We start from the raw sequence: 27,989 nt of genomic DNA, 5'->3' as shown, positions 1-27,989 counted from the left end.
TAATTAAAATTTTAATTTTGTTTTCTCCCTAAGACCCCAAAACACTGGAACACTGAGGTGACACAAATGTTTATGTTACCTTAGTCTATTACTCTCAATACTTCTTTATAGTTACTATTTTCTACAGCTGCAAGCAACTGAAATACTTACATTCCTTGCAGTGTTTCAGTTTTTCTGATTTTGAGTAACTGACAGATTTATATAGCCTGACTTTCCTGTAATTATACATTATTTTCTCCTATAGTTTCTCTCCCTGGGTCTCCACCAAATAGTGGTCTTGCATGGCTCAGTCAGATTTTCCCAGTAACCAAATGTAAATAAACAAAAATAAATGTGATACCCTTTATTAGACCAACATAGGTTTTACAGCTATGTGAACTTTTGTACTAACAGAAGTCCTTCACCACAAGTAAAAGATATCACATCACTTCCATTGTTATATGTTTTTGATTTGTGGACTAGCAAGGCATTTCTTCACAAGACCTGAGGAATGTTGTTTTGTCTAGTGCTATGCTCTGACTCTAGTATGCAATGCTAAACACGAAGCAGGAAAGGCAAACAAATAGACAGCCTAAATTTATAGTTCCAATTATGTTTAGACACCTTCCTTGCAAAGACTGTGCAAATCTGTAGGATTAAAGTGTAATGTAACTGCAGACCAGAGAAGAATATAAAACGAACAGCTGTCAAACTAATACGTGTGCTATTTTTGTCTAGATGGGTACATCGCAGAGTGAATGGATAATGCCCCTAGTAATTCATATCTTTATAAAGGCAGCAAAGCTGAATTCAAGCAATAACATAACACAACATCTGAAATAATTTCTGTGCAATATATGGAAAGACATTTTAAAGAAAGATGACTCCACAGGCTTTTTTTTAGTAATGCCAATGAATGAACAAAACAGAAACTGCTCTGAGTATTGATGTAATGTGAAAGTGCAGTTGTGCACTTCTCAAAGCATTAAGTTGAATTCCCGGGAAAAGCATGCTTGCATGCTTTCAAGTTAAGTAGAGTGACATAGCATCTGATATGTGACTAAATCATGGGTACTACTGTTCTAAAAAAAGAAGGAAATCCTTCTTCTTGTACAGAACCAAACTGGGAATGAAAGTTTGAGTTGCAGGAAGCTCTCAATGCTTACAGAATTCCTGTTAAGGCAGAATGCTTAAAGCATTATGTCTGACAAAGGTCATTTTGCTTAGTAATGCTACTGTATTAGAGTTGTTCTAAATGACTGTGATAACTTTATTTTAAGGGGACTGTGAGAACATGGAAAGCCTTATGGACAGAAATATAGACTGTAATTACATAAAATAGGTCCCTGACCTTGTAGCATATGCAATACATGAGCAGAGAAAATTGGTTTGTATAACAGGAATATACAGAAAATCATATACTAAATAAATTGTGCATACACCCACTGAAAGTGTAGTGGTAAAGGCACAAGTATTCTCAATTGAAAAAGGCACCCATTAACTTCTGTTAAGAGAAGTAATATCTGCTACTTAAGGAATCAGTCATAGGAATTCTGAGCACAGTGTAATATTATTAAAATATAAATATGATTAATTTTAAAGGTTTCTCCCTCTATCCATTATCAATTACAGCTTAATACATTTCAGTTTACTGAAAACCAAAATCTATCCCAGGAATATTGGTTGCAAATTATTTGTGAGCTAACGCCAGTACATTGCATGCAATGACTCACAAAGAAATTTCACAGTGGGAAGTTTAGAGAAGCCAAAAAACTGAGAAGTGTGTTTTGGGAGGTGGAAAACAGTAGGGCATCAAAAGAAAACAAACACAGAAATAGAGAGAAATTGCATGTGCCACTAAGACTATAAACAGAGATCAGAAGTGAGTCACATGTCCTTGAGATGTCAGGCAGAAATGCTAATGACTGCCACTCTGAACTGTCAAACTATTTTATTAGTAACATAAAAATTTGCAATACAACTAGCACTGAAAAATAAAGTTAATTTAGCCACTGCAAAAGCCCACTTAAAAGGATTGTCTAAGAGAGCGTGTACAAGTCATGAGTCTTCCTAAGGATTTCAATCTTACTTCAGAAAATGAACATATTGTCTACACTCTGTATCACTGATTTCCCTGTTGGGAACAGACAATGTTTTGCTTAGACAAACTGTGTACATCGTACAGTTGTTCTACAGACCATTTTTTGCTGTTAAAATACGTCATAGTGAAGGTGCTGCAAACTCTGGGTTGATTATATTAAGTACAGACTACCATTAGTGCAATTTGCTGCATTGTGGGTGTGCACGATTTGCCTTTTACATAAAAACATACATTTTCTGTCAGTCTGAATTTTGTTTTGCACCGTTTTTGTTTTTCTTTCAAAACAGCATTTAAACATTTTGTTTCAGCAAGGTAATCTATACTCTCCTCTATTTATTTACTTTTTATGCCCACCTCCACTGTACATATTTAGCTTTTTATAACCAGGCATACACAGTGGTCAAATGTAACCTTGTAGAGTTATAAGCTTGTCTGTCAGACTGTGCAGCTACACAAACACATACAAAAACACTCTGAGGAAGCAATGCACATTTTGTGGCAAATGGTGATACAATCAAAAATGCTGAGGAAAGAAAAATAATTTAGACTAAGTAATATGTTACAGCTATATATTACAAAATAGCATCAATATCTGGTGTTCTGATCTAGATAAGTAAGCAATATGGTATAAAAGCTTAGACATGCAACAAATATATAGCAGCATAACCAGGAGGGTTGTAAAGCAGAAGCCTAAAAGTTGAGTGCCTCACACATCCTGAGTATGTAGTTCTCTTAATAAATCACTCAGTTATGCTACTTCTACAAGACCAGGGACCTGAAAACATGGGGGTGGAGGTCATGCACTCTATACTAGCCTCCAGGGGGGATGATAAGAGCATAAGCAACGAGGGCTTGAAAACGTACTAGTGCTAGTCTGGGCACGTAGCAGGAAGTGGTACATGGAATGGCATTTTTTTCACTACATACGGGTGCTCCAAACAGGACTGAGCAGAAGAAGAGCATGGTTTTATTCATGACAAAGTGTTGTCAAAGTCATCAATAAGTGAGAACAGGAGGAGGATTTTTTGCTGATGTTAGGGTATAATCAATAAGGGGAGAGTGGCATCTTTCATGCTATACTGCTATAAGTGAGGTGACAATCAGATAAATGAAGGGAGGGGGTTGTATCTACTCCATCTACAGCTGTACACTGGCAGGCCTTGCAACATATCTCATCCGGTGGAACACCAGGCTACACTCAGTCACTAGACAGTTGTATTTATTTATTCATACCCACCAGGGGAAATTATAATACATTCATAAGTACTGCATAACTGAATTCGTGTGGGATCCTGCGTCTACTGTTCATACTCACGACACAGAAATGTGACCATACAACATTTCTGTTTGATAGTAGTCAGTGGATTATCCCAGTGTTCCACATTGTATCCCTGTGACATGAGGAACTGGGCATTAAAAAAGAATAAAACACTGGTTTGTGGTAATAGTGTGCACATTCCATTATTCACAACTCTTTGTGTGTTCAAAACTTAGATTGTAATCTACCACATAACCACATATGTAAAGCAAGTACAAAGTTTGTCTCCGTTATTCAAAGGAGAGACAGTACGCTTAAATCATAAAATGATGGTATGGGAACAATTAAGGTTCCACATAATGTGTTTTGTTTATGTGTCATATATTTTAAGTGGTATCTATGCAGAAAGATGAAAAGTGGTAAAATGGCAACATTTCCTGATGTTAAGATTTAAGGAACATATAACCCTTGCTAAAACTTGAGCAAGAAGCAAATCTGATGTACAAGTAACACAACTTGAATGAATTACCATCCAATGCCATTTTGAAACATTGGTAAGCAATGGTGTTGACTGCATACTCAATGTAGCCCTGTGCAAGAGCAAATCCATCTGCTGTGAAAGTAAGATTTTTAGTTGTGATTTAGAAAAATCGTGACTATTAATCAAACAAGTCTAGTTTCATAGTTTTGGCGATCCTTAGGGACAATTTGCTGAGCTGGTAGAAATTCTTGATACCCTAATTAGCATGGTGTAATAGGATAGATTCGCAAGGCAAAACATCCCTCTTTCTTGTCACTTGCTATAAATGGGTGGGCACACAAATATAGTAATTTATATGTTGGTCATTCTATGGCCATGTCATTCTTTCTGAGCAAACTAGACAGTTGAAGCCTTAGACTTGGTGTCAGAGGAAAAATAACTATCACTTTTTTGGGGCATTAACCCACGATATGTCAAGGTTAATAAGTCTTCATGGGTTTAAAATTATAATTTTAAGCTTTTAGAACATAGTTATAGGACTGCGATCAAAGTTTAGGACTATGCATTACTTATTACTTAACAAAGTCTTACCAGGTTGGATATTTTACTTCCAGTTGGGATGTTGAAGGTTCACATGTGTGGTCTTCAAAGTTTTAGGCAGTGGGGTTGTTGTCCTTCTAAGTAGAGAAAATGGTCCAAGTAGTTAGGTCCAGTAAGTTGTGCAAAAAATCACCAGTGAGCCCTCAAGTAGGTAAAAAAAAGGTTCTTTATTCATTTATCTTCTTCAGTGGGGCAGATGAATGTTTTGCGATAAGTGATAAACAGTTGCAAGTTGGCTTAATTGTATGTGTAAAAAAGTGGGTGTGTTGGTGGGAGGGTATCCGTCATGAGCTTGACAATGGTGATGTGTCATACCCAGAGGGCAGATACTTTGCAATGATCCCTGCCCATGTGGAAAATGTATCTTTTATTTTGATTTCTTAAAATTCTGAATCATGTTGGTGAACTTAAAGTGTCTGTCATGCGAACTTACATGCCTATTCGTAAAATTAATACAGAACCATAAATGTTAAACAACCATTCATTATGAACTCCATCCTTTACTGTTCTAAAAACATTCAATTTATATTAACGTTCATTTATATTAATTTCATAGGACATATAAGGACTTGTCTGTTGGGTTATCCTAAAGGTGTTTTTTTTTTTGTTTGAATTAAATTCACGGAGCAGGGTGGACGTTAAATTCAAATGCTTTAAAAGGGGCTTTCGCTAAAAATACGCTTCCTCAGATCTGCCTACTAATCTTTATCTAATGGCCAAAGTAAGTTCTATAAATTAGCCAGGATGAATGGTTATTCTGTTACGTTGTGCAGTATTTGCTTTTTTGTGAAACTGGTAGTTAGATATTGGAACTATAATGTCAGTTTGAGTGTGGATTGGTTTTCCATTTTTGTTGGTATGCCATGTGGTTTAGCAGTTGCTGAGCTATCTTGGTTTGGAATTACGAATATGTGGTAATATGTGGATTTTTCTCTGTACAGTGCTAGGCATTAAAGTTTTAATTCATGGCCCAACCTTGTTAAGGGTAGCAGGATAACGAGTAAAAGTATAGCTGAGAGCCAAAAAGATCTGATTTATTCATAGGTTCATAGGTTGGTACTAGGCTATTGGCCCTAGGGCCTATACAAGCCTAGCCATAACAATTCCCTGGCTATTTCTTCCCACATTAAGTCAGGATGCGGTGGATTTAGGAAAGTTAGTTTAGGGTGAGCATGGCTATGGTTGGGAAGGCCAGATGGAATGGCTGAATGATCGATACTGTGAGCTGGGGAAATTCAGCAGACATCTAGGCAATATCAGACAGCTCTCCATGTTTGTGTTACACTAAGACTAAAAAGCTATTGTTCTAGCATCAGCAAGACAAAATTTCCCCAGTCCACAGTATCTATCCTTGCATTCCTGGGACCCATACGGCAGTTGTGGGGAAACCTCATCTAGTATCAAAAAGGGCAGCTGAAACACTGGCTTTTTTGAAACTGGGATTTGTCACCATTCCACCATTGCACCTAGTCTTCCCATGCACAGCCATGGTCACCCTAAACTAAATCTCCTAAAAGCACCACTTGCTGAATTAATAAATCAGATTTCTTTGGACCTCAGCTATTCTTTCACCCGTTATTATACCACCCTTAACAGGGCTAGACCACTAATTAAAATGATAACTCCCAACACTGTACAGACAAACTATCCACTTATTACCATATATTCTTAATTCCAAACCAACATAGCTCAGCAACCGCTAAACCACGTAGCACATCAAGCAAAAATGGAAAACCCATCCTTACTCAAACTGGCATTATAGCTCCAATATTTAACTATCAATTTTACAAAAAAAGCAAATACACAAAATATAATACAATAAATAGTCATCCTGGCTAGTTTATAAAACTTCCTTTGGCCATTAGTTAAAGATTAGTAGGCAGATTTAAGGAAGCGTATCTTTAGCGAAAGCATTGTTAAAGCATTTAAATTTAACATCCACCCTGCTCCGTAAATTTAATTCAAACAAAAAAAAAATTTAGGATAACCCAATAGACAAGTCCTTATATGTCCTACAAAGTTAATATAAGTGAATGTTAATATAAAATGAATGTTTTTTAAAAGAATAAAGGATGACATTAATAATGTATGATTGTTCAATATTTATGGTTCTGCATTAATTAATTTTATGAATAGGCATATATGTTCTTATGACAGACTTACACCTTAAGTTCACCAACACGATTTAGAATTTTAAGAAATCAACATAGAGGTCCCATTTTCCACATGGGCAGAAATCATTCTGGATATGACACATTACCATTGTCATGCCTAAAGAGGATACCATCCCACCAACACACCCACTTCTTTACACATAAAATTAAGCCAACTTGCCACTGTTTATCATTAATCGCAAAGTGCTCATCTTCCCTACTGAAGAAGATAGGGGTCACTGGTGATTTTTTGCACAACCTACTGGACTTAACTACTTGGACCATCTTCTCTACTTGGAAGGACAATAACCCCAGTGCCTAAAACTTTGAAGACCACACATGTGAACCTTCTATCTCCCAAATGGAAGTAAAATATCCAACCTGGTAAGCTTTGTTAAGTAAGAAGTAATACATGTTCATAAACTTTTATCACTGTCCTCCAATTATGTTCTAAAAGCTTAAAATTATAATTTTAAATGCACGAATGCTTATTAATCTTGACATATCATGGGTTAATGCCCCAAAAAATAGTTATTTTTCCTCTGACCCCAAGTCTAAGGCTTCAACCTACTAGTTTTTTACTTGAGTTTTACTAGAACCCGTTTTGGTACTGGAAGTCTGTTAATAACTCACACAAAAAGGTGCACAATATAAAATGAGTCATTTTGCTTCTTTCTGACCAAGGAAACCAGGCTACCCCATGTGTTGTTGAGACACAAGATCGAAGAAATCACGTTTCCTTTTGAACAAAACAAGTGATTGCCCAAGAACTCATGTGCTGTTTTTGGGGAGTTCTCCCTTTCCTCAGTGTTTAGTGGCCACAGAATTGGTACATGTAAGGTTAAGTTTGTGAGAGGGTGTGCCACAGAATTGGTACATGTAAGGTTAAGGGTGAGAGGGCACGCCACAGAATTGGTACATGTAAGGTTGAGGGTGAGAGGGCGTGCCACAGAATTGGTACATGTAAGGTTAAGGGTGAGAGGGCGTGCCCTGCTCTTTTCATTTGCTGCTGATGCCAGTGTACATGGTGCCACGTATTTTTCAGATGCTGTTACATTAGTATGTAATGGGTGTTTTTTTGAAGTTTTGCAACCCAGGAATTTAGAAGTCAGGGATCAGTGTATGATCTCTCATAAGAGAAGCAGGAAGCCATCTATTTTCAGAGTTCATCTGCTAAATACAATGGTAGGTGACTAAAACATAGCAAGCAAAATATTGATGGAAAATGTGCTTCTTGGGGCTATTGTGCAACTCAAGTAGAAGAGAAGAATAAAAGTTGTAACCAAAGTTTTATTTTTCGGGAATGATCAGAGGTTAAAACTGATTGCCTGGGGTTCTGCACAATTTAAACAGTGTATTCTACCTGATGCAATAACAGGTGCCTAGCTAAACATTGGCACATATTCACAGGTGATGTGTGCAGGTAAACTATATATTAAGGGTCCGGCAGATACTTATATAAAACAAAAAACAAAAAAAAAAAACAAGAATTAATGGTGTCACGCTCTTGGCTCATTATTAATACAAGCAAATTGTAAAACATTTAAATACTTATTGCACATTGCGGGAACATGTCTTTTAGTGAACATGTCAACCAGAGTCATTTCTTTTTATATCTGCTGATGCAGGCTGTGAATGCAGAATGTATAAAACTACAGTCTGTCGAACTAAAGCATCATTGTCAGTTAGGAGCACATATATACCTTGCCTTGAAATCCAAGCTGAGTTTAGCTTCCTTACAGAAAAGTACAATCATCTAAAAAAATAAAGCTTAATTGTTTCTCACTTGTGGATGGTTGTATGCATGGATATAAATGTGTTCGAATTCTGAGCTCATTAGCAGAAGTGTCTTCTAGCAAACCTGTCTGACAGTTGGTGCAAAGGGTTATGGCTATGAGCTGCATTTCCTGTGGTACAGGGTTTGATTCCCTCAGCTCTTGTTTGCCTACTGTGGGACCTTAAGCAAGTTAATTAACTATACAGTGTTTAGGTCAACTAGGAATTTGGGTTGGACTTCTCAGTAGTCCCCTGGACAGCAAGCCTAGCAACTGCCTATGAACCTAGCATTAGTGAGTGTATAATCTGGTGCTGGTCAGCAGGGTTGCCTCACAGAATTTACTGCTTGACTGTTTTTTTTTTCTTTTTTTTCTGAGTGAAACCTGCATATACTGTCTGTGCCCAAGTGGGTTTTTGCTAGGTGCTCTGGTTTCCTACCACATGCCAGACATCTGTTGTCTATAAAGTGGTGGTCTTCCAAGCTGACTGTAAGTACGTATGCCCTGTTTGATTCAGTGTGTGTGTGTGTGTGTGTGTGTGTGTGTGTGTGTGTGTGTGTGTGTGTGTGTGTGTGTGCACGCGTGCATGTGCGAGCAAGCATGCATCTTCCAATGAATTGATGCCCTGTCCAAGACTAGTGTGTCTGCCTTGCACTGACTAGACTAGACTCTTTCTCACACTCTCTCTCTTTATATATAGATATGTGTGTGTGTGTGTGTGTGTGTGTGTGTGTGTGTGTGTGTGTGTGTGTGTGTGTGTGTGTGTGTGTGTCCGTGTGTCCGTGTGTGCATGTGTGTGTGTGTATCTAGATATATATATATATATATATATATATATATATATGAATATATGATCTTAAAATGAATTATGCAGGTACATGAAGAATAAATGACTGAATACACTGGTGTTTCTACATTTTTTGTTACTTGTTAACACTATTGTTTGTTTTATAAAGTACCAAAGATCTGACTGTATTGAAAGGTACTTTGCTAGCTTAGGTTAATGGCCGGCACCATTAGCATATACAAAAAAAGGTAGGAATGAAGTAGTATATGGAGATGTAGATACTAGTGTAGTGGCAATGAGGAGATACACTTGGAAAAAGAGGAAAGACAAGAAGAAAAATCCAGAATAGTTCCAAGAGGTGATGGAAAAAATAGCATTCATGAAAGTGAGGGTGCAAGAAAAAGAAAAGGGGACTTTAGTAAAGTGGGAGGTGAAGGCTGGGTTGAGGCAGACATACAAACATCAACAGTGATAATAAGGCTAACGTAGGTCAGGAAGGACAAATCTGGCCTGGTGTTGGTGGTAGTGGATAAAAAACAAGGATTTCATAGTGCATAAGGAAAACTGGGAATAGCACAAAATATAAAATACTAAAAGTTAAGTGAAATTAAAAGAAAAAAGAGCATAAAATAATGATACTTAATGAGTTTTCTCTCTTTTATAGGACCAAAGTGGCATGATTTTTTATGGGACGTATTAGTGAGGAAGTCTCTATGGAGACATTTTTAAAGACATAGAAGAGATCACCATCATCATCGTCATCATCATCAACAGCCTCCCTTTTCCCATTTTCTACATCGGGTTGTGGTGTTGTGATAACTGTTGCCATCTCCCTCGATTCAATGCCTCTCTTTTAACTCCTTTGACTGTCATGTCTGTTTGCCACAAGTCTTCTCTCACATAACCCATCCATTTCTTTGTTGGATGCACTTATTTCCTTTTGCCTTCTTCCTGTCTGTCCCAAATCTTCTTCACCAGGTTTGTCATCTGCTTTTCTGCACATGTGCCCAAACCACTGTAATCTGTTATCTTTGACCTTCTCTGCAATTGGAGCTACTTTGGCTTCTGCTCTGATTTCTACACTTCTTAGTCTGCCCCACAACATGCATCCTACCACCTGTCTCAGGCAGTTCATCACCCTTACCTCTAGCTTCCTCAACTGCTCTGCCTTCACTGCCTAGGTTTCTTTCCCATATAGTGCTACTTGTCACACCACTGTTTTGTACACCTTACTTTTCAGTTTGTTTGGCGTTCTTCTGTCATGAACTACCCCTGATACTCTGTGCCAGTTTGCTGTGGACTCTCTGATTCTAGCTTTAACCTCCTCTGTCACACTCCTTTTCTCCTTAGTTACCCCTCCCAGATATGTGAAGCTGTTATACTGCTCCACTGTTTTCCCTTCTATTTCAATTCTCAACTTCTTCTGATTTCCCCCATTTGCTGCAATTATAACTGTCTTATCTGTATTTAGTTTCATTATATATTACTTCAGCTTTGCATTCCATTCCCCTATCCTTTGTTGAAGCTTTTACTCAGAGTCTGCCTGTAATGGCACATCATCTGCATACAGCAACTTTGTTGATCTGTCCTCTCCAGCCTGTTTGTAATGTAGCCCATCACCAGAATGAACAGCAGTGGGCTCATAGCTGAACCCTGATGCACACCATACTCCTACTGGGAACCCCAATATGAGACCGAACACTGTACTAATGACACTGGATCCTTGTACATAGCCTGTACTAATGCTACCAATGTTTCTAGAACTTCAAACCACTACAGGACTGCCCAATTCATTTGTCATACACTATATCCAAGTCTAGGAATGCCCAGTAATCTCTTTCCTTATCTCTAGCATCTTCTCAATTTTCTGTCATACTGCAAACATCAAGTCAGTTGTGCTGCATCCTGATCTGAATCTGAACTGCCCATCTTACTTTATACTACTCAGCATATTCACTTATCAACCACCCTCTCCTGAACTTCCATGCAGTGAGACAGAAGTTTAATACCTCTGTACTGCCCATAGTTGTAAATGTCCCCTTTGTTCTTGAACACTGGTTCTGCCATGCTTATTCTCCAGTCATCTGGGATATGCCTTTCTCTCATACTGCTATGAATACTTTCAGGAGACATTTCTCCCCTGTCTCACCCAGTATCTTTATCATATCTGCTGTGACCTCATCTGAGCCTGCTGCTTTCCCTGACTTCATTTTCCTTAGTGCTGTTCTTACTTTTTCATGGGTGGGCTCCTCCTCTTCTTTCATCAAAAGCAGTGTCTGAGACAGTACAGCTTCTGTGGGGTTTTCTTCATTCAGAAGCTGCTGGAAGTATGCCTTCCATCTGCCTTTGATGCCCCGTGGACTGGTGAGTGGGTTGTTGCTGGTATCCCTTGTGAATGGTGTCTGGCTATCTTCTTTATCTTTCTTTGTCTTAAAACCCAATAGAGTTTCTTTTTGCCATCTAATGAGTCACTTTCCAGAAGTGAATCTGAGTGTGTCTGATGCCTTGCTCTTTGTTGCTGCGACTCCTCACTTAGCCAGCTGGTATTCTTTCCTAGCCTCATCTATCTTTTCTATCTCCCACTTTTTCCTGCACTCCTTCTTTTGTTTGATGACTTCCTGGACTTCCACATTCTACCACCAGCTTTTTTCCTTATTTTCATACCCAGCTTGATTATATATCTTTTCGGCAGTCCTCACACATCCTGTTTTGAGGTGCTGCCATTCTTCTCCACAACTACTTATTTCCTGTTCTTCCTGAGGTGCTAGAACCCTGAGTAATTCCTTGAACTGTTATGCATTCCTCCCAGTCAACTTCCAGGTCTTCAGCCGAGTCAATGTTGACCTTAGAACCTTCTCTGACCGTTGCTTGCAGCAGGGTGTGTCAACCAGTGGCTTATGCTGTGGGCCAACTGTTTCACTGGGAATGACTTGGCAGTCATTGATTCTATCCCACCATACCTCTCAACCATCCCAGATTCCTCGGCATTTACTGGTTTTGAGGTCCAAATAATCGGTTGCCATGAATTCCTGAGTGGCCCCCTTTATTCCCGAATTTCCAAGCTTTTTTTTGGGCAATTTTCAGCTGACGTCATCACATGCGGAGCAGACTGCCAGCCTGTCGGAATCTGGCTGAGGGCTTGAGGGGTGTGATAACTGACTGTGACTCACTGTACTTTTTTTATGTTTATGTGCAATAGCCATGTGTATAAAAGTGGTGTGCATGTGTTTTGGACAGACTGCAGGTCTGCAGCAGTGAAACTAAGCTTCAGTCAAGTTCCAGAGTCAGTTTAGAGAGAGTTGGGAGTGGACTACAGCTCTGAGAGAGCCACAACAGTCTTAGTAACAGTCTATCCCACCAGTTTCACAGTGCAGTTTAGAGATACAGTGACAGTCGACAAGGCTACACCGTCTATTTAACAAGGCAGAAGCAAAGTTTCCCTGGCTCCTCCAGGTAAGGAAAAGAAAAAAAAAAGAAAACAAAAGAGACTATTGAAGCACTGTTTCTCCTTCTTCTTTAAGAACGGTCTTGTTTTCTTCTTTACTATTGAAGCATTTAAGAACTGTTTCCTTCCATTTTGCACTGGAATGCTTTTGCCAGGTATGCTCCTTTGTGCTTTGCATGTTTTGAATTTATGAGACAAGCTTCTGTTGTGCTTTGCAGGCAATTTTAGTGTGCTGAAATTAGAAACAAGCTTCCATTGTGCTTTGCAAGATTTTGAAATTGATTTGAATTTACAAGGCAAACTTCCGTTGTGCTTTGCAAGGTTTTGAAATTGATTTGAATTTACAAGGCAAGCTTCCGTTGTGCTTTGCAAGGTTTTGAAATTGATTTGAATTTACAAGGCAAGCTTCCGTTGTGCTTTGCAAGGTTTTGAAATTGATTTGAATTTACAAGGCAAGCTTCCGTTGTGCTTTGCAAGGTGATTTTAGTGTGCTGGAATTAGAAACAAGCTTCAGTTGTGCTTTGCGAGTTTTGAAGTTGATTAGTGCACTGGAATTAGAGACAAGCTTCTGTTGTGCTTTGCAGGTTTTGAAGTTGATTAGTGTACTGGAATTAGAGACAAGCTTCTGCTGTGCTTTGCAGGTTTTGAAGTTGATTAGTGTGCTGGAATTAGAGACAAGCTTCCATTGTGCTTTGAAGGAGGGGGTGGGTGTTGTACTTTGAAGGAAGGGGTATGGGTGTATGCTGTGCTTTGAAGGAAGGGATGTGGGTATTGTGCTTTGAAAGAAGAGGTGTGTGTGTGTGTTGTGGTTTGAAGGAAGGGTGTGTGTGTGTGTGTTGTGCTTTGAAGGAAGGGTGTGTGTGTGTGTGTGTGTGTGTGTGTGTGTGTGTGTGTGTGTGTGTGTGTGTTGTGCTTTAAAGGAAGGGGTGTGTGCTGTGGTTTGAAGGACGGGTGTGTAGGGGTCTCTGTTGTGCTTTGAAGGAAGGGGTATGTGGAGGTGTGTGTTGTGCTTTGAAGGAAGGGGTGTGTGTTGTGCTTTGAAGGAAGGGGTGTGCGGGGGGGTGTTGTGCTTTGAAGGAAGAGGTGTGTGGGTTGCGCTTTAAAGGAAGGGGTGTGTACTGTGGTTTGAAGGAAGAGTGTGTAGGGATGTCTGTTGTGCTTTGAAGGAAGGGGTGTGTGGAGGTGTGTGTTGTGCTTTGACGGAAGGGGTGTGTGTTGTGCTTTGAAGGAAGAGGTGTGCAGGGAGGTGTGTTGTGCATTGAAGGAAGGGTATGTGTTGGTATGTGTTGTGCTTTGAAGGAAGGGGTGTGTGGGGATGTGTGTTGTGCTTTGAAGTAATGTGTGTGTGTGTGTGTGTGTGTGTGTGTGTGTGTGTGTGTGTGTGTGTGTGTGTGTGTGTGTGTGTGTAAAATGCCCCATAACTGGTGGTTGAGTTACCTAGGCTCAAACCCTGTACCTTGGGTACAAGGGGCAAGAGCCTGAATTTTCTACCCATACCACCACTTATGATTCAAGGAGTTAAGTCCATAGCTCTCAAATGTCCAAAGTTTCACAGAATATCTGGAATGTTTGGCAAATACTTTTGGTCTGTGTTTCTCTTAAAATGTGTGGTTTTCAGGCAAATCAGTGAGCACTGAATTCACTAAATAATTATAGCCATTTAAGTTTCAGTCCTCCTATCTTTCAGGAAACGCATGGTAACACCAAAACTTTTTATTTTAGCAACTTTCTAAGATTATACAAGCAATGTTTACAATGTGTCCCATCCCACTCCCTGATTTTGGGCCTTTGCCCCCCCCCCCCCCAATATATTCTGGCTTTTTTCAGATTTCTTGTGCTGCAAAGTTCATCAGGGAAAGAGAAGTTTAGTGCTGCTTATGCCAAGTCTGTTTGCATTGTTAGTAGCACAACAGGTAGTATACTTGCTTTTGATGCAGAAGGCTGTGGGTTCTATTCCCAGAGTATGTAGATGGATTGCTAGTACTATACTGTGTTGTACTTTTTGAAGGGGGTGGACACTGCAGTCCTGAAAATGTCCCCCTTTAGCAGAGATACCTAGTAACTATGAATCTGTTATTAGTTTGCCATCCAGTCCCAATTGCAATATTACTAGCTTATTTTTTTTAATGTAACATAGGTGATATTCTTCAAGGGCAACAGGCACTTTATTTGTAGATGAAACAATGAAATATAAAGTTGTTTGCTAGCAGCAGCCTCTTCATTAATTACAGATCTCTTCAATGTGGAATTATTTAGATGACTTTTACTTCTGCAGAGATTGTGCATATTTACTGATATCGGTGGATTGTAATGACAGAAGTTTGAGTAGACTGTTTTGATGGAAATATTCCGAATTGGGTAGTTTTGTCATTATTATTGGTTCATAGATTTTGTTTCATTGCTTACTGGAAAAAAATGTTCAAAACAATAAATTTAAAATGCGCTCTAACAAGTGTGCTGTATTATACAAGGAATATAATTTAATACAATCAGGAAGGTGTATCAGAGAACACATGTATGTTTGCATAGTCCTAACTAATGTGTGTAAGGAGCCTATGATTTGAAAACAGCCCAAAGGCAATCTTTATCTGTCATTGGCCAGATGCATTTTCTTTGAATGTGGGTTTCAATGCTGTTTCAATGAATGTGAGTTTCAAGGGCAGAGAAGTTTTAATGTTAAGTCTGTTTTCATTGTGAGACTGTATTGCTTTGTTTAATAGATGTCTATTAGTGTCTGCGCTATAAAATGTGAAATAAAAGTTTTAAATGAAAACCAAATAATTATTGTACCATTATGCACATTACAGTGTTTATGGTAAATGGGGAGAAATAGCCAAGCAATGGGACACTGGAATGGCTGCAGGGGGGAGAGTTGTGTATGGAGGGGCTCCATTCGACCATGATTTTATGAGGGGGACGGGCAGAAAACTCAAAGACAACCCTGGACAGCACAAATTCTAGCTACAGCACTGATCAATAGGCCATGGAAAATGACTGACTTTTGGAGGTCCTAGCAAACTATAATATTCTTTTGCTAAGATTAGAATATTGCCTACCATTAAATGCCCTACTTTTACCACAAAATCGACATACTGCAAGTCACCAAAAACAAAATCTTAGCATTCATCATCTTCTCCCTTCCCAGTGAACATCATTGCTACACATTTAAAAAAAATGGTTACCATTTACTATAGGAGACATTTTTTGTGGAAAGGAACTCTCATATAAAAGTTTAAAAGTCAGACATTTCCATAGAAAATATTGCTTTATAATGATAATGTTTGTAGAAATTATATTGAATGTATTCCTAGTGTTAGCTAAGTCCATAAATTCTTAGGTATTACAGTTATATTTGAATTCAATAAATTGTTACACTTCTCTGCTTTGGAAGAACTGATCACATTTTACAAAAAGTGCTCAGTCTGTAAATTTACCTGTCTGCTGATTTCCTCTGTGTAAATCCAGCTCATTTATTTTCTAGCTGTAGAAGGCTGAAGCAGTTAATTTTGTTTTTATAAAAGAAATTTGTATTTTAGTTTTGCAGTTTGCACAAGTTCAAAGTTTGATACAAGTTCAAATATTAATATAAATACAATGCTATTCTGTTTATTTTGTGTTTCGTGATCATATTTTATCTGTTCTTCAGTTTGCGTTTAAAAGTCGGTATCCCACAATTCCATCGGAGTGGGCAGGGTTGCATAATTAAGTATGCACAGTTTATGTTAATCAGCATATAGATTTGCACCTATTTTTCATGGGCCTTTGTCCAGATTTTTGATGTTTCCAGATCGAGAGGTATGTGCACCACTCATGTGGACCCAGGCACTCCTCATATCCTGTTTAGTCTGTCCCAATATATGCATTCAGGTTATCCATTAGTGCCACCAATTCTTGCTGCCCTGCTTTATCTAGTAGATCCTGCGACCGCTGCCTGAGTGCACTATTTTCTCATTATTACAACCCTTCTGTGGGGCATAGGCTGAGGTTATAAATAGTGCCTTATTCTTACACTGGAGTCTGATTGTCATAAATCTGGCACTAATTCTGATGACTTCACTCACTGTATTCTGAAGCCATGCCCTCACCATAATTTCCACATGTCTTATCTCTCCTCCTCCTGAGTAGTTGACTCTGAATACCAAGCCAAGAGGCTTTGCTGTCATGCCCTTACAGCTTGGCTCCTGGATACATATGATGTCCAGTCTTCTCCTTACCATCATGTCATTGAGCCTACATTGAGTGTAGCAATTCTTAGTTCATATCTGGAGGGTCAATTGATTTTATGTTCAGCTTTCACTCAACAGAGCTATCCCAGGTAATCCAAGCTGGACACCAGCCAGTATATTATTGATCCAGGGCTGCTGGGCTTTATGGCAAGCATGGGCACACATTGACCAGAAAGGACACACGCATGCACGCACACACACACACACACACACACACACACACACACACACACACACACACACACACACACACACACACACACACACACACAGGTCTATGCTCGGGCCTTACACCAAGTGCCTTATAATCAAATGTAAATCAGCAAAACTTTAAATACCAAAAATGCATAAGATCATAAAACAATTCATCAAGTGGCCATAGTTGGCCAACATCGTAAACGTAATCAGTGGAGGTGGAGGGCTTTGATCCCCCACACCCCAAACTATATATATATATATATATATATATATATATATATATATATATATATATATCAATCAATATATAGGTTCATAGGTTCATAGGTTCATACTAGGCTATCTGCCCTAGGGCATTTATAAGCCTAGCCAGAATGTGTTTGGCTTTCGACACCCATTTTAAATTAATTTTGCTATGCCCTTTTTTGAGGTTAGTATACTGTGCCTCTGTCTAACAGTGACACAGAAGTGATACCCGGGGTAAACCTACGACCTCCCATCCACTCATCAAGATTCCTCTTGAAGAGAGTCAATGAGGGACTCTGCCTAACCTGGACTGGGATTTTATTCCAGAGTGAAGGGAGCCTCTGGGTTATGAATCTGCCCCTCCAGCATGTCCTATTTATTTCAGTGCTGAGGTTCAAGTCTCTCAAGCATGTAGCTCAATGGGATTTGGATTTTCTGAGGTGCAGCATGTCCATTAATTCCGGGTTGGCCATGGCTTTATACGTCAGGCACAGATCGCCTCTGAACATGCGGCATGCCACTGAGTAGAGCTGGAGTTTCTTTAACCGGGCAGCATATGGCATCTGTTTGAGCCCTTTGATCCTCTTGGTGAGGTACTTTTGGGGTCTTTCCAGTTGCTGCAGGTGTCTGGTAAGGTACATCCCAAAAGGGGCATTGTACTCAATTATGGGCCTGATGAGGGATGAGTAAAGAGGCACGATGACCTGCCCTGATCTAGATGTGAATCCCTTCATGATTAGGTGGGCTATATAAAATGTTTTTCTAACCACTTTGGCCACGTGGTTGTCAAATGAGAGATTGCTATCAACTTGGGTTGCCAGGTCCCTAATTACTTCTTCTGTACTTAATGGATTACCACCTATGTGGTAATTTGTGGTCACTTTGTTTTTGCCAAAGGGGATGACTATACACTTTTTGGCGTTTAGCTTGAGGCCATGGCTCTGGCACCAGTTGTCTGTTTCTATGAGGCCCTTTTGGAGGACGCTTGTGTCGGCTGGAGAGTCGATTATGGTGCCCAGTTTGCAGTCATCTGTGAACTTGGTCAGCCACAGTCCTTCCGTGTTGGCCTGTACCTCCGAGAAATATATACCGAACAAGAGAGGTCCCAGGACTGAGCCTTGTGGGACGGCACTTGTAACTGGTTTGGAGTCTGACATGGCTCCAGCAATTCTAACCATGTGGGTTCTGTCCTTGAGCCAGTTTGCAACCCATCTATTGACATAGGGGTTTATATTTAAGCTGGTGAGCTTATCTATAATGCCCGAGTGGGGTATTGTATCGAAGGCTTTTGCGAGGTCTGGGTAGGCTGTGTGGACCACCTTCCCCTTATCAATGGCCTTGGTGACTGTTTCAAAGAAATCAACCAGGTTTAAGAGGCAGGATCTGCCCTTAACAAAGCCGAACTGGGTAGGATCCAGTGTCTGTAGATCCCCAATATCTTTATTTATGAGGTCCATGATGATCCTTTCCATAGCTTTGCAGACCAAGCTAGTCAGGCTTATGGGGCGATAGTTTCCAGGATCCATTGAGGCACCACCTTTGTGGAGAGGGACCACAGTTGCTGTACACCACTCTTTGGGTACATATCTTGTAGTAAGGCTGAGATTGAACAGTAGTTTTATGTTTGGGTTTAGCTCTTCCTGGAGTTCATGTAGGATGCAGCCCGGGACACCGTCTGGTCCCATTGATGCTGTGTTTTTTGCTTTGGTGAGGGCGGCTCTTACCTGAGCATCTGAGATGTCAGGGGGGCAGCACTCTGCTGGTATAGATATTTGCCCTCTTGGTGGGGAGGGGGGGGGGAGTTTGCGCTGAACCTGTCTGCTAGGATGTTGGCAATGTCTGTGGGTTCGGTGTATTTTTTGTCATTTTGGACTAATTCTGAGCATATCTGGGAATTACCACCCAGGTTCCTAACATAACTAAAGAAAGCCTTGTGATTATCCTTAGTGTCCTGTGCAATTTTTCTCTCAAAGCTGGCCTTAGACGATTTTATGAGTGCCCGTAGTTTTTTGTTAATACCGATCAGAGATGCCTTCCCTTTTTGGAATTTTGCTCTATCATTTAGTAGCTTCCTCCTTCTACTGTATAGTTTGTTTATGGCTGGGGTCCACCAGACAGGACGTCTGCCTTTGAAGGATTGGGTCTTGGTTTTATTTGGGATTGCATGATCCATGCATTCCTGAAGGTGTTCATAGAATGCATTTATAACAGGCCCGGGGGCTTTGAAGGATTCCACCTCGGTTTTGAGGAGTGTGAAATTTGCTTTAGAAAAGTTTTTCAATGTGGTTTTTTGGGCAGGGGGTGGTGTCGGGATATGAATATCCAGCGAGATTAGTTTATGGTCTGATCTTACCAGTGAGGGATACACTTCTGGTCTGGAGCATAGAGTCCCCATGTTGGTGATGATCAGGTCCAGTATGTTTTCCCCTCTTGTGGGAGTGGTAACAAGTTGTTCCATAGCATTTGAGTTTATAAATTCTAGGAACCTTTGGGCTAAGGTGTTGGAGCTAGAGTAATGCTCCCAGTCTATGTTTGGGTAGCTGAAGTCACCCATTATAATGGTGTTTGGAGAGACCTTCATATTTTCCAGTGTTCTCAGGAAGGCTGAGTGGGGTTCCTGGGTTAGGGAGGGTGGTCTGTAGCAGGCTATAAACTGGAAGGAAGTTTTACCCACTGTTAGTTGCACATGGATAGTCTCTGATGCTTCGTGCTGTGCCACCAACCTGGAGGTGTGGGTATCTTTGACGAATATTGATACTCCCCCTCCTTTTGTGGGTCGGTCCAAGTTTTGGGGCCGAAAATCATGGTATGAGGTATAACCTGGTAGTGCTGGGGTGCTCTTGGGAGCCTTGAACCAGGTTTCTGTTACTACACAGATATCGATGTTCTCCATGCTAAGGAGAGTTTTGAGTGCGTGCATCTTGAGGTTTAGACTTCTGGAGTTGAGTAGCATTATTCTTAGTTTCTTATCCCTTGTGATACCTATGGAGGTGGGTTTGTCTTTTGAGCCTTGCCTAAAAAAGGTACTATGGGGGTAGCAAGAGCCTTTGCCAATATCCAAAAGCCCAGGGGTGACAGGTGCAAGTCGTCCCTAGTGAAGCATCGTGGCTTGTCGAGCATGTCATCCCAGGCTGACAGGCATTGGATCCCCTTTGAATGACACCAATACTTAAACCAATTGTGGAAATTGATCATCTTGTCTTCATATTGTGGCATCATTCTTGGTGAGGGTAAGATGCTACTCAAGGTCAGGGTCATACCGGCCTGGGCCACATGCTCAGAGAGCTCCTCTATGTCTCTTTTCATGTAGTCCAGGGAGGTACATCTCAGGTCATTCACACCAGCATGGACAATGACTGAGTCATATTTGTACCTGCCTTGGAGTGACCTGAGTGCTTGTGTTATGTGGCGGATCCTAGCGCTTGACAGGCAGCTCACCATGACCTTCTCCTTGTTCAGCCTGGTGAGTGGGACGTCAGTGTGCCTGACGATAGAGTCACCTATTACAAGTGTATCAGGTGTGTTGTTTAGCCGTAAGGGCTGTGACTGTTCAGCACACTGGCTTTGTGAGCTATGTGTTGCACGTATTTTGTTTTGGGGTAGCGGTTGCTTGGGTGTCTGCTTTGGAGGTCTCTGCTGCTTAGGCAGATTTTTATTTAGAGTCTGCGAGTATGTTTTTCTGTGTTTATGTGTTTGGTTTGCTGTCGTGGTAGGTCTATGTGAGACTGGAATTGTACTGAGTGTGGTTTCCTTCTCCTCCTGACTGGTTACGCCAGTACTGAGTTGAGAGAGCTTAGCCTCCAGTTTGGCTATATGGATGCATCTCTCACATGTGTTGGAATTTGTTGGGAGGAGGAGAAGGTTGTCTGTGTACGTGAGGCAGTTGTAACATTGCCTCAAGATTCCCAGATTCACCAGCTGGACCAGAGAGAAGATTGACAACTGACCTTTGGACATGCTAGAATAGTATTGGGAATTCCTTTATAATTGAAAAAAAAGGGCCAATGGGGAACAAGGTACTCAAGAGGACTTTGTGAGAGTGTAGTGCTTTTAATTTTTTAGTGCTGACTTATATAATTGCTTTAGTGAGCAAGTGCCTTATATATATATATATATATATATATATATATATATATATATGGGATCCGTCAATATGTTCGAAGTTTCACTTGTTCGAACCCCACTTCACCGAGTCCACTTGTTCAAAGTAGTGAAACTTCAAACATTGACTTCGGCAGTCACACTACAGGGCAGAATGGGAATATTCCCTTTTCCCTGCTGTAGTGCGATCTCGTAGTTGTATATTTAAGTAGGGGATGTTTTTTTTATTTGAGTAGCCCGGGGAACTAGACTTCAGAGAGAGAGTGCACTTTCATTTAAGTGGGCTTTATTTATATATATATATATATATATATATATATATATATATATATATATCGAACAGGGCAAATTAAAAAAAAAAAAAAAAAAAAGTCGTACCTTGCTTACCTTATGCATCATGTTAATTCCTGCTTGTTGGCCAACTATGGCCACTCGAATTATTTTACAATATTAAGCATTTTTGGTACTTTAAAGTTTCGATGTTTCATGTTCAGTTATAAGGTGTTTGCTGCAATCTATATTCGATGCGTAAACATAGACCCCACACACACACACGCACACACACACACACAGGCAAATACACGTGCCTGAGTGCAGACACACCTATGCATTAGGAATATGGACGTTCAGTATTTCCTCAGGCATTCCAGCACACATGCAATTTAAAATTGTGATGTTCTCGACTCTGACTTCTGAACCAAATAGTTCAAGTTCCTGACTGGAACCTATGTTTGAATACATGCCATTTCTTAAATAGTATTAGATTTGGTTCTGTCTGTCTTGTTGCAATGATGCAATATTAAAGATATCACTATACTTAGTATTGCATCAGGGCAACAAGACAGACAGAACTGAATGATATAAATATGCTTGGATATCCACCATTGTAAATGTATTTAAAAGTGAGGTGCCACTGGCAGATTTGCTACTGAAATGACAAACACAAACAAGTATGCATGAACTTTCAACAGAATGGAAAGGTCTAACAACTGTGTTTCAAGCAGTAACAGCTATTTAACTGTTGAATATAAACATGCAATCAATTCCACAATGTGATACATGGTAGTTAACTAACTGGACTTTGTTTATTTGTGCCCATGTTTCTGACAGTATTATAGAAATTGCATTTATTTATTTATTTATTTATTCATTTATTATATTTTATTTTATGTTATTTTATTTTATATTTATTAACTGGGGAAGTCCAGCTAGGCACAAAAAACCCTTTTCAGTAAAGGCCCAGAAAGAAAAGCTCCAATGAGTACCACAGACACATGAATACTAACTACTTGTATGTGCTTAAATGAATAGACCACCTAGGATGAAACACAGCATCAATGGGACCAGACGGTGTCCCGGGCTGCGTCCTACATGAACTCCAAGAAGAGCTAAACCCAAACCTAAAACTACTGTTCAATCTCAGCCTTACTACAGGATATGTACCCAAAGAGTGGCGTACAGCAACAGTGGTCCCTCTCCACAAAGGTGGTGCCTCAACGGATCCTGGAAACTAGTAAGTCTCACTAGCTTGGTCTGCAAAGCTATGGAAAGGATCATGATGGACCTTATAAATAAAGATATTGGGGACCTGCAGACACTGGATGCTACCCAGTTCGGCTTTGTTAAGGGCAGATCCTGCCTCTTGAACCTGGTCGATTTCTTTGAAACAGTCACCAAGGCCATTGACAACCGGAAGGTGGTCCACACAGCCTACCTGGACCTCGCAAAAGCCTTTGATACAATACCCCACTCAGGCATTATAGATGAGCTCACCAGCTTAAATATAAACCCCTATGTCACTAGATGGGTTGCAAACTGGCTCAAGGACAGAACCCACATGGTTAGAATAGCTGGAGCCATGTCAGACTCCAAACCAGTTACAAGTGGTGTCCCACAAGGCTCAGTCCTGGGACCTCTCTTGTTCGGTATATATTTCTCGGAGGTACAGGCCAACATGGAAGGACTGTGGCTGACCAAGTTCACAGATGACTGCAAACTGGGCGCCATAATAGACTCTCCAGCCGACACAAGCATCCTCCAAAAGGGCCTCATAGAAACAGACAACTGGTGCCAGAGCCATGGCCTCAAGCTAACGCCAAAAGTGTATAGTCATCCCTTTGGCAAAAACAGTGCCTACAAATTACCACATAGGTGGTAATCCATTAATCTGGAAGAAGTAATTAGGGACCTGGGGACCCAAGTTGATAGCAATCTCTCATTTGACAACCACGTGGCCAAAGTGGTTAGAAAAACATTTTATATAGCCCACCTAATCATGAAGGGATTCACATCTAGATCAGGGGAGGTCATCGTGCCTCTTTACTCATTCCTCATCAGGCCCATAATTGAGTACAATGCCCCTTTTGGGATGTACCTTACCAGACACCTGCAGCAACGGGAAAGACCCCAAAAGTACCTCACCAAGAGGATCAAGGGGCTCAAACAGATTCCGTATGCTGCCCGGTTAAAGAAACTCCAGCTCTACTCAGTGGCATACTGCCTGCTCAGAGGCGATCTGTGCCTGACATATAAATTCATGTCCATCCTGGAATTAATGGACATGCTGCACCTCACAAAATCCAAATCCCATAGAGCTATGCGCTCGAGGGACTTGAACCTCAGCACTGAAATAAATAGGACATGCTGGAGGGACAGATTCATAACCCAGCGGCTCCCTTCACTCTGGAATAAAATCCCAGTCCAGGTTAGGCAGAGTCCCTCATTGACTCTCTTCAAGAGGAATCTTGATGAGTGGATGGGAGATCGTAGGTTTACCCCGGGTATCACTTCTGTGTCACTGTTAGACAGAGGCACAGTATACTAACCTTGAAAAAGGGCATAGCAAAATTAATTTAATATTGGTGGTGAAAGCCATACACACTCCAGCTAGGCTTATAAATGCCCTAGGGCAGATAGCCTAGTATGAACCTATGAACCTATGACTCACTGCATGAGACTGGTTCAATGACTCATTTAAAATCGAAACAGTGATACCCATTTGTGATCTGCAAAGCAAAACATTATCCCATCAGTTTTATTGCATTACAATACAACATGCAGCTTGTTGGACTACTGATCTGAAGAAATTAAAACAGAAAAAATATATTGAATATATATCCAAGATACTTTCATCTTGGGCTAGAACAATGGATGTCTGGAATAAGGTCTCCTGTCTCTTCAAGTTGAAGGTGTGACTAAGATGCTGCCAGAGGAGGCAGAAAACATTGCAAGAGTATTTTAGACCCATCAAGAATGACATCACTGGAGACCATTTGGTGTTTTCTGAAGGACATAATGACATAAGAATCTGCACTTTATTCAGCTGATTTTACTGTATTTGTGTTTCTTCCTACTTTATTTTGCTTTTGCTGCTTGTTCTTAATAGTGTTCAATTGCATTTATTCTGCTTCATTTATTACTGCTTGTTGGTAGCCTGCTTAAATTGTAACTGTTATTCTAAGCCTCTCAGTTTTGGTTTAAGCACTTGGAGTTCAGGCCAGTTGTTTTACATTAAGAAGGTTTGCAGTCTATACTCTTGTGGCAGGAGAGGTAGCTTATATCTTTCTAAGTAGGGAATTGCTGGTTGAAGGCTTATAGTGTCTGTTATTCTAAAGGTGTCTTAGTTCTGGTTTAAGCACATGGGCTTCAGGCCAGTTATTTCACAGTAAGAAGATTTGTGGTCTACACTCTTGTGGGAGGAGATGGGAGCCTCTGCCCTTCTGAGCTGGGAATTGATGGCTGAATGCTTATTGTGCCTGTTGTTCTAGGTGCCTTTGTTCTGGTTTAAGCACTCGGGTTCCAAACCAATAATTTTATATTAGGAAGATTTGTGGTCTAAACTCTTATAGTAGAAGAGGATAGCCCACACACCTCTAAGCTGTGAACTGCTGATTGAAGGCTTATTGTGTCTGTTATTCTGAAAGTGTCTTAGTTCTAGTCTAAGCACCTGGGCTCCAAACCAGTTATTTTACATTAGGAAGGTTTGTGGTCTACACTCTTGTGGGAGGAGAAGGTAACCTCTGCCCTTCTGAGCTGGGTATTGCTGATTGAAGGCTTATTGTGCATGTTGTTCTAAATGTCTTTATTCTTGTTTAAGCACTTGAGTTCCAAACCAATTATTTTACATTAGGAAGATTTGTGGTCTAAACCCTTGTGACAGGAGATGATAGCCTACACCCTTCTAAAACTGAAAATAGCTGGTTGAAGGCTTATTTTGCCTATTATTCTGAAAGTGTCTTAGTTCTACTTTAAGTACTTGTGCTCCAAACCAATTATTTTACATTAGGATGGTTTGTGGTCTAGAGTATTGTGGCAGAATAGTGTAATCTATACCCTTATAGGCTGGGAATTGCTGGTGAAGGCTTATTGTGCCTGTTATTCTAAGTGTCTTCATTCTGGTTTAAGCACTTGGGTTCCAGACCAGTTATTTCACACTAGGAAGGTTGCACTCTTGCGGGAGTATTCTACTGAAATGCTGTTTTATTTAAACATTTTGTTTTTGCTGTTGTGACAGCAATTTTTTTCACTTTGAATTTCTAGCACTTCTACATTTTATAGCATAGGCTAGATTCAGGCTTGTTGAATTTAGACTGTTTGGTATCATCTAAGCACTAAAAACAGGCATCTTATGTTAAGAAGGCCCCATTACACCCTTGTGGCAGAAGTGTGCAGCCAAGGACCCATCTCAGCTGGGGATTGCTGGAATAATGCTCAGCCTTGGGCTTTCCCTTTGTTTATTTTGTTTAAAATCATTTAACCTTGCTTGTTATTTAAGTGTTGTATTTGAGCGGGTTTGTGCTTAGTTTACCAGAATTGCTCAGAGACTGCACTTGCTGCCCTAGGAGCAATTCAATTGTGCATTGGGAAGCACTGGCACAGTTTACTACCCTTAGCCCTCAATAGAATAGCCAGTTTTTGTTAGTTTTACAGAAAAAACCTGATGCATCTAGTCCACTACCCACTAATCACTACAGTATATACCTGCCAAAATGGATGGACAGTTTCCCTCCTTTTCTCCAATCAGCCTGATTAACATGGGCATCCTGAGGCAATGTAGCAAATGCCCCATGTATACTGACAACTAGTTACTCCTAAAACAAACAAATACAACATGTCAGAGATGTATCTATACTATGAATACTGAATCAATTCTCTCACATAACATCAAACCAGATATCAAACAGGGTGTCAGCACACATATTTCACCGCTTGGACATAACAAGATCACAACACATAAACCACATATATGGAGGTACTCACTAGAAGCCTACCTAAAGATCAGAGACCTCCCAAGTGCAAACCTACTGCACACACTGCAGACCCAACAGCATCCATTACGCACAATATTACATACAAGAGTGTCTCAGTCAATATGCCAATAAGGCAAAACACCTCAAAACCAAATGCCTTGGTCATACGCAACTCCATAGTGAGACACACAGATGTCCCCTTCACCAGACTAGACAAGGAGAGGGTCAGGGTCAGCTGCCTGTCAGGTGCCAGTATCCATCAGATCATGCATGCACTCAAGTCTCTGAACAACAAGTACCATTATGACTCTGCCATAGTCCATGTTGGAGTAAATTTTATTTTATTTATTTAACATTTGTTGACCAGGATAGTCCGACTGGATGTATGTCCATTTACAGTGGAGGCCTGGGGAGAAAATTTCCACATTAAGACAGAAATGTTGACCATATACAATACAGATAATGTCAGACAGGTAAAACATTTCAAAATACAGGAATATTTATATAGTACTGTTACAGTATACATGTAAACAGTAAATGACATGAGACATACTGGACTATATGAAGATAGACATGACTGAGCTCTCAGATTATGTGTCCCAGGCAGGTATGTCCCTAGCCCTAAGCAACATTCTACCTTCTCCCAGGATGATGCCTCAATCTAAACAAAAAATGATTGTGTTCAACAATTGGTTTTGCTTCTGGTGTCAATCCAGGGAGATCAAGTATCTGTCAGCCTGGGAAGACATGGTCGACAGACCATGCTGCTTTGTCAGAGATGGTCTTTACCTCCCTCCTCTTGGCTTTTGGTGACTGGCAAAGGTACTTTCCTCCTCCATAGTGCCTTTTTAGGCAATGTCATAACAGCAAAATTCCTGACATAAAAAATCCACTAGACACAAACTCAAGCTTATGCTGCTTAATGCTAGGAGTCTAAATCAGAAACTGCACTCACTGGAAGCATTCCTTACCTTGGAAGATGCCGACGTCTGTGCAGTCACAGAGGCATGGTTCAAGGCCACAGAGAGCACCCCGGCCATGCAAGGCAACAATACCTTCCATACATTCAGACCTCAAAACAAGTATGAAAGAACCAAAGGCAGAGGTGTATCCGTCTTCATTAAAGACAAATACACCTCAAGACTGGTCAAACAATATGACTCCCTAGAGCTACTCCAAGTCCAATTAACTGTAGGTAAAACCCCCCTCCACATCATTGTTATCTATAGGTCCCCACCATGAACCATGAAAAACACTCTGGCTACCTGGACCTACTTGAGTCACTCACAATACAGCCAAACATCTTGGTCCTGGGTAATTTCAACTATCCTTCTATCGATTGGGAGTCATGTATGAGCACAAACATGCTTGCCCTAAGGTTCTTGGACTT

The sequence above is a fragment of the Protopterus annectens genome, chromosome 7.part1 (assembly GCF_019279795.1).
Source record: "Protopterus annectens isolate FY-2018-M chromosome 7.part1, PAN1.0, whole genome shotgun sequence".
NCBI lineage: Eukaryota > Metazoa > Chordata > Ceratodontiformes > Protopteridae > Protopterus > Protopterus annectens.
Note: the sequence above shows the minus strand (reverse complement) of the source record.